Source organism: Bacillus rossius, chromosome 1 (genome assembly GCF_032445375.1).
Source record: "Bacillus rossius redtenbacheri isolate Brsri chromosome 1, Brsri_v3, whole genome shotgun sequence".
Lineage (NCBI taxonomy): Eukaryota > Metazoa > Arthropoda > Insecta > Phasmatodea > Bacillidae > Bacillus > Bacillus rossius.
This window is the reverse complement of record NC_086330.1, coordinates 283,075,126-283,084,132: the sequence shown is the minus strand read 5'-3', so window position 1 is coordinate 283,084,132 and position 9,007 is coordinate 283,075,126.

Here is a 9,007-nt window from a genome sequence, read left to right as displayed (position 1 = left end):
TGCACAGTTAATATTGGAAAGCTATTCAGAGAACGGTTTGCAAATAAATTTAACTATTGGAGGTACTGGGACGGCGCAGAGCATAAATTCCCGGGTAAGAATCCTAACCCAGTATTACTGCGAGCACTATTTTGTGGTTACACAGTTGTATTCATGTAAGTGTACAAAATTTACAAATATCTGTAATTTTTACACGAATATTTCTGTTCCGTTTACAAAAACAAAAGTACGGTGTATTGGCGCGGAGGAATATCCTCATCAAGTGTGGGCCAGTCCAAGGAACAAGGGTTTCGAGCGCGGCCCGTCTAGGGTCGAGTCCACGGTCCCTGTCCGTCCGTCCGTCCGTCCGTCCGTCCGTCCGTCCGTCCGTCCGTCCGTTCGTCCGCGCGTCTGCAGGCGGACTCGCCGGACGCTCGCGGACATCATCTCGCCGCCAACTGATCCGAGTCGCCTCGGCACAATGCCGCGCCGGCAGATGTAATTCCGGTGAATCACTGGGGCAGGAAGTTGCGCCAAACAGAAATCAACCCCCTCCACATTCCCCTTCAGGGTCCTTTTCCCCCCTCCACAATGACCTTCCTCTGCCACCGTGACATTCACCACTCGGTGGAAAAACGGGCCGAAGACCCCACATGCTCCTTCAGGTGGTGAAACTACATAGATAGAGACAAATATCACTCCAGGCTAGACTTTTTGTAGTGCTCATTGTTGCGTTACCAATGTCACATACTTGTTTATAACTGGCTAGGCGTGTCAAGAGCACTGTAGTCCAAGCATCAACGTTAAGCAGATGTATATGTGCTTCAAGTCTACTTTGCTACACTAAGCTACGCTAAGTGGAACCATGCAAAAATAAATAAATCTTTACAAATCTCTGTATGGTACTTATATTTTGTAATTAACAATTTTATTTTCTTATTTTAAAATATATAAAACTCTCAAGCTACAAGTAATATTAAATTTAAGGTATGAAAACATTTTTTAAAAATTATACTTCTTAAAGCGCGTTATGAAAAAATTATGAGTGTGATTTTTATGATACGCGCGCACCTTGCAACGAAATTATCACAGGATGAATTATAGAATACATTAAAAAAGGCTTCATACAAATAAAAATTATATATATGCTTATAAATCTTTTACTTTAGTGGCTGATATTGAATACTCATTCATATCATTTCAAACATTTATTTATTGTGAATATAAGTGATAGAAATTGTGTTTACAATTATTTTCAGGTTTCAGGTTTTTGATTATTATCTAATAAAAATTTTAATTGACACATTAGAATCAACAATCAATATATTAATAATTGTCATTATTAACTAGACTATCTAGATTATTTTACTAAATGAAATAATTAAATTTAAACACTTGTTTATATGAATATTGAATACTGAGTATTTATTTATTTATTTCATTGAATGTATACTTACCAACCTATTTATAATATCACTCCAGTTATTTTATTATTTTATTTCAATTAATTACTAGCTGAAGTACTCGGCGTTGCTCGTGCTGACAACAAGGTGAAGGTGATTTTTTTAAATCAATGTAAACAGTTATTGTTTTCTTAATTTTAACGTCAAGTGTGCCAAATTTCATCTTGCAGGACCAGAAATAAGGGGTAGGAAAGGGCAATGGGGTAAATTTTCGTAATATGTTTTCGGTGAACTTTAATTTCTTCAATTGGATGTTGACGATAAATTCCCCTTTTCGTGTGATATGTTCACCAAGGAGAGCCAAAAATCTGTTTTAAGGGGTAGTAAAGTGGAATAGGGTAGTTATTTATTTCTGAACTTCATGTAGCCAGGAAAAAGGGTCGGTTTAACGTAATTTTAATTTTATTTTTAGTATCAAGTCTGAAAAATTTCATCAAGGAGTGAAAAATTCTCTTTGAATGTGTGAGAAAGGTAGTTTGGAGGAGTTTTGTTTTAATAGTATGTATTCAATAAAAATGTTTATTTAAATCAGTTGTATAAAGTAATTCCCATTTTCTTTAGAACCTCAAGTGTGCAAGATGTTACCAAGTTGTACCAATGCTATACCTTAGGTGATGGGAAGATAGACGTGGTTTGTTTTTTGAAATCTCAAATATATGATTGAGGTGAATAAATTATTAGTTAAATGTTGAAAGTTAATTTTCACTTAACGTCGAGTTTGGCAAATTTCATTAAGAAGTACCATAATACTGTTTTAGGGGTAGTAAGGGGAATTAGGAGAGGTTTTTCGAAATCTTATGTTTTGAGGAGGATGTGAGAATTTATTTTAAGTGTGTAAGATGTCATATAAAAAATTGTTAAAAAAAATATTATTTCAGGGATGTGAAAGGGAGTTGAGGGTGGTTTTTCGGAATTTCACCACCTCTTTAGGGACCTTCTTCGTGTTTTGAAGTCAAGTGTGCAAAATTTATTTAATCGAGATCGGATTACTGGTTTAGGAACGCACACGGGACAAACAAACATTTGTATATTTGCAACAATAAAATAAATATTTTACTACTCCATGTAAGTGTAACTTCTAACGCGCGTACATAGGTACACGCACTCATTTATATTATTCATCGCGTGTTTTTGTGAAGAATATTGGCCAGATTAAGAAGAAACTGGGCTTAGCGAATGTTACCAGCTTGTCTGCTGCAAGGAATCTCATTCACATTCAGTGGTCGGAATTTTTTTAATTATGTGTGATTTAGATACGTATGTACTATGTGTAATACCACACCGGTAGAAGATCAAATAACATTTATGTGCTTTGCTTTAGTATTGTATCCCTGTAATAACTAAATTAAATTTTATTAATAACCCTCCAAAAATTCAGAGTAGCTACACTACATGCTAACAAAAATGCCGCTTCCCAATAAAGATGTGATACACATTTTTAACTAAGTAAATAGATTAAACCTGCATAGAAGGCTAGCTTTTTAAATATTAAATTGATTAAAATCATATTTTTTTTTACTCATGATGCGTTTATCGAGTTTTAAAAACGTGACAAATCCACTTCATGTTTATCAAGTTATAGATGTTGTGTAGCGACTGAAAAGGAAAAATAATAAAAATTGCTAAGATTCGAGTGTCCCCCCAGAGTATTTATTGATGTGCTCCGTGCGGTGTTGGCTGCACTGGCCGCCCGCCCACGCGGCGGAAGTGGCCGAGAGGGAGTGGGCGCCATCTCGCGGAGTCGTTATCTGCCGCCACGAGCTGATAGGCCGCGCTGCTGTGCGTCACGCTGCCCTGACTCCTGACGACCAGCGGGTTCGACAAATTACCGCTGAAATTCACTTGTCAGGCTTTGTCGTTCGCGACATTAACATGATGTCATTTCATCACAAGGACGCATACACCATGGCTTCAGTCGTGCTACTTTCCACTGAGAACCGCGAATAATCTCATATCAGTTTGGTAACTAGCTAAATTAAAAATATAATTTTGTACCTTACCTAAGACACATATGTAGTATGCAGGAAAAAAAATAATGTTTGTTGGCTATCCACACTCTTTGAGTGTTGCACTTTTTTATACATTATCATATTATTAACTTTTCCCGTACTTGATTTGCCCACTGAGGGATCACGTACTACAATACAGAGAATACGTTTGTCACTTTGAAATAACCGCTTAATGCGAAACCAATATTTAATCCAACCATAAAATGAAGTAACTGACAATGTATTGTTTCGTGTGGGGAAAAGTTTCTAAAAGTACAGTCCAGTTAATTAAATACAGCTTTACTTAACTTATATTTACCCCTTAAATTTATTAAAGAACACACAGACCAATCTCTGTCCGCAAAAATAATCTCACACCGATCAATCAAACGTTAACACTGCTTACTGGAGCCCTGCTCGACAGTGGCTCGCTCTTCTGCCAGACCCTGTCCGCTCACCGCAGTCCGCGCCGAAACACCGTCCAGAACTGTCACTACTTTCGCCCGGGCTCGCTACCGCAGAGGCTATGAGACTCTCGCGCGGGTCACCCTCGCTGGTATCGCTACCAGAGAGAGCCCTTCAGCCGCCGCGCACCCATAACTCACAAGTATCGGTCCACTCATACACAGTCTCGTTGCACCAGTCTCCGCACACGAGGCCCGTCGCTCGCCAAGGGGTCTCCCACCCTCTTGACTCCACTGGCTCGGAATTCCGCGTCACCTTATTTACACCCCTTCACCCCCCCCCCTTTCTGGAATGGTCTCGCCATCAGGGTCGACCCGACGCCCGAAGCTCCCAGAACAGCGGCGTCTTAGTTACGCCACTCCACGCGGTGGCCTTTGGGAGCCTGCAGAACACTTTAGAGGGCTTAGGGATGGATGATGGGCGCCTAGAACGGAGGTAGTAGGGGAGAGAGGTTATCGAGGCCAGGGCACTAATCCACAACACCTATACGTGCTCCGTCAACGGGCCGTACTCCACCCGGGGGCCAACAGCCACCGGCCAGCAGGACATGGCCCGCATCAAGGCCTTGCCCCCAGTACACGCTGAGCAGTATATTACAGACTTCATAGGTGCAAGACATTTCTCCGTTAAACTAAGGTATACTTACAGCCGTAACAGCAAAGAAAATAACCACAGTGCCTAACTATAGAATATTTATAGTTAACCGACAACATATTTTAGTTTAGAACTTCTGAAATAATTTAAGCCACGTATACTGTTGAAGCTATATAAATAGTTAAATATGTGCATGTCACATAAAGATAAACTCTCTCCTAATTTAACTGACTACTAAGAGATTGTTGGGATTATTGTAGTGATCGTGAACGTGTGCCTGAAAAACACAAACAATCATGAAACACGGACTATGCTACAGTGTTTTAAAACAACTTGTGTTGAGATATTTTTGCGAAGAATAACATGCCTCGACTAATAGAAATGGTATCAGTTGTTTGTAATTAAGTTACTTGTCAGAACTTTCAAAACTTCTCGTTCTAGCATTAACGGGCCTGCTTAGTCAAAGTTGTATCTATATTAGTGAGGCGGGATGATAAGTGCGACGCTCGCTGGTGCTTCTAGCGTGGTGTCGTCTCTAAACGCAAGGCTGTGAACTGGTGCACAGTCTTCTCGTCGTGCATAGGACAACTATCAAATTTGAGATGTGACCATAAAACTAGATGGCTGACAAATGAACATAGAGGTGTAATTTAGGGCCCTTAAGTGTTTTCAAGAATCTCTACCGGCCGTTTGCTTTTGTGATAACTGTTCTGGAAACACGTTTTTTTTAACCCTTTTTACTAACGTAAAAATAAAGTTTAATAATGGAATACGGGAACAGAACCACTTATCCGCCCTCAGCGTAGACACCATTCGGATATCATGAGCACTTTTCAAATCGCGTGGTTTCGTTTAAAGCTCTGCACACCGTATGTGTCCAGATATGCGATGTGTTAAATGCACTGGTGAGGGAGAAAATGGAAAAAACTCCTAATATCACAGTTTCATCGCCAAGGAGTAAACAGGGGGGGGGGGAAGTAAATTTGCCAGGGGTCAGCCGGCTGTAAGCCACTGACTTCCCATGGTGTCAAGAACCATGGAGGGCACATTGCATGTGTAATGCTTGATCCGTAATGATGGGTGGCAGCCGGTCGACATATATAGATGTAGAATATTGTACGAACAGACCACCAACAAACGTTATCTATTATCTTCATTACTAACCTCACCATCGATTATAAATCATCATTCAAAATCATTGTCCAATATCACTATAATTTTATCAATCATTATTATAGACCCTAAAATATCCATGTATATTTCACCACCAGACTAGACTTGCATTTTGCACTCAAAATCGAGGGATGACTAACTATTCATTGACTGCGCTTGTGTAGGACGTCAAACTGTGAAAAACTTGTTTGTACTTTTGACAAAGGAGAGCCTTGGGAACCCAATTACCAACGATATCACATGTAAAAGTAAAAGAGTTTTGTAAATGCACACATTAATATGCATATTTATACAACATAAAGTCAAGTTTTTAAATATTAGATTATATTTTAATGGTTTAAAAAATATGCTAAGTGAAACATCAAATAAAATATACAACTATTTGCCAATATTTTTTAAAAGAAATACTCAGTGTTTAATCGAAAAACGCATTTAATATATGCAAAAATCAACATAGCCAGTGTTGTACAAAGTTACAGTATCTTTCTTGTGTTTTTTTTTGACGTGACAACGTTTAATAAATCGATGAACGCCGGCTGCATGCACGAAAAAGGATAACTCATTGTCCCGTTACACACATTGTCCCGTTAAGCTTTGTCCCGTTACGATCATTGTACGCTTGCGCCGCATCTATCTCTCTTCCACTCGATTGAAACAACCATCGATTGGACTTTTTCGAAGCACATTAAATGCAAACACTCCCATTGGTTTCCTACTTTTTCTATCATCGTCCTATCCTTAACAGAATAACACAGTTTGGAAGAAGTTAAATAGCAAACATGTATAAAATTTATAGTTAAAATAATCTCTTCGTTAAAGTAATAAACATATTTGAATTAATGAGTGCAGATAAAAGTAAATTTAGCAATTAAATTGTAGATTTCATTTCAGTCCTTCTTTTTATCCATACAAAATAGTGATAATGCAATAATAAAATTCAATTTTATTCATAAAAGTATGCAATCATTTCATCAGTGTTTTGTTATTACGTTGTCACGTTAAACTATCGTCCGTAAACCGACTTTACAGACAACCAATTTTTTTTATTATTCCTTGGCAACTGGTATCCAAAAAAATCTTTTAGAAAAGTTCAGAATCTTTTTTCTGTGTAGTAAGATGTATGTTTTAAATATATTAAGGTACATAAGGTCTATATCACAGACTATTTTTAACGCATGTGTGCACTACGTGCTGGCGTGACATGGATACTTTGTTGCGTTTGTAAGTTTTTAAGTGTGGGCCAAGAAAGCAGTAATTTTTTTACGGATTTGTTTGAAAATATTTTATATATTTTACGGAAAAAAATATTTATGTGGTTTTTAAACTCAAATTTCACTCTCTCTTAATAGTTTTAGTAGATATTTACATTAAAACTAAAAAAAATTATAAACATGTATGCAAACTATGTTAAATAAATCAGTATATTAAATCAATGTTCCATAATTTTCCCAACCTTCTCCCTCATAACTAGTTGTACAATTTACGTTTTAACATGCCGATTACCAAACAATACTAAACAATGCCAAGAGTATTTCAGAACTAAATTTTTTCTGGTTAACAATCAATTTTGCTTGCCACGTAATGATTTATCGTTTAATTATAGGCCTATGTAATAAATTACTTACTTTAAACTTTTGTTGCGTCTTCAGGTCGAAAGCCAAAAACATATATTATAATGGAATTATTATTTATTTAAAAATCCTTAAACTCACAAAAAATAGTCCAGCCAGGATCTTAATAATATTTCATTAAATGATTTCAGTTTAAATTATGATAGCTTACTTTTAAAATGTGTATTTTTGGTGCCTTTACTTAGTACGACCTCTCAATTAAAATACTTAAGACTTCGTGACACTGGTACATGATGTATATATATTTTATAGAAGTATATATCTTTAAGTTAAATTAAACACATTTAATTGTTTAACATATAACTATAACATTAATTTTAAACAATTTTGAACAACGTTATTGTTGTTTAAATAAATTAATAATTCAATCGTTTACCCATAACTATGTGAATAAAAGAAATAAACAATTTCGAAAATTTATACGAGAATTATAAAATTGTTTTCATAAAACTATATTAATAAATTATAACAATGTATTTTAGCAATTATTAATTTTACATAAATATATAACTATTAATTTATAAACGACTGCCAAAAAAAACTATAAACACCATTAAATCAAAACTTGTATTAATAAAATATTTGTTTTCAAACCCTTTAGAATACGATACTTTTGAAGAATATGTTATGGTCTTCCATTTAAAATGGAAATTAATATTATATGTAAATATAAAAGAGTTTTACGAATTATAATTAAAGTTGATATCTATTTATAAAGAAATATAGCGTATCAAAAACCATAACTTTGTTGAATTTCTAGCATGTTATTTGTGTGCATGGGTAATTTAGGCCTTACATGCAATTCATGGGGGCTAATATAGTTCACGAAATGATTTCGACACCAGCGTCGTCAGTGATTCGTAATTGGTTGAGCTATTTTTAGGTAACACAACAATTTTATACGAAGTCAAACACGTTCTCAATTTCCTGACCAAATAATCCAATGGCTTCCCTTACAAACGGCCACCAGTTACAAGGAATAATCCATGGTGTGAGTCTGCCTTTTGCAGTTTGAGGAGCGCTCTGATTTATTCGAGAAAATTACCTTGACGCACACATCAGCTATGTCCACATTGGGCCAAGCATGGGCGTAAAGATTTACGTTTTACCAGAAAGAAATAAAGACTAATTGCTGCGAAGTTTATTGAAGAATACTAGCAAACAGTGAAACAGCCCGCGCGATAATTAGTCGCTCTGTACGCGCCGCAGGGTTCAAGCACTAACGAAGAACAGCGACGCCAGGAGGAGACACAATCACAGATACGCTCGCGTGCAGCGGGTTGCACGTCACAATTTCACAAGGGGACCGCATCACGCCTCAGCGTCTACGGCAGTGGTATAGTCTCAGGCGACTGACGTGCGAGGTCGAATACACCCGGGAGTAGCGCGCGCGTGCGTGTGTTTTTATACACATACACATTGTGAAATTCGACACATAGGTTCTCTAAGGACATTATTGCACCTTCAAAAGATTTACTCTAAGTTCAGCTCATATTTGATGAATAAACATCATAGCTCTCGGTATACGGCGGTTGGTAAAATTAATTTTTCGAATGGAATGGAAGTCGAATGAACGGAAATGTGTAATTAAGGTGCTGCCATCTGTGTATGTCTCAGAAATTTCCAAAATATGGCGGACCCATTTGATTCATCTGTATACATTTCTACCGTTAATATCGCAGAATTTACACCACGTGTAGGTTTAAAAAATTAA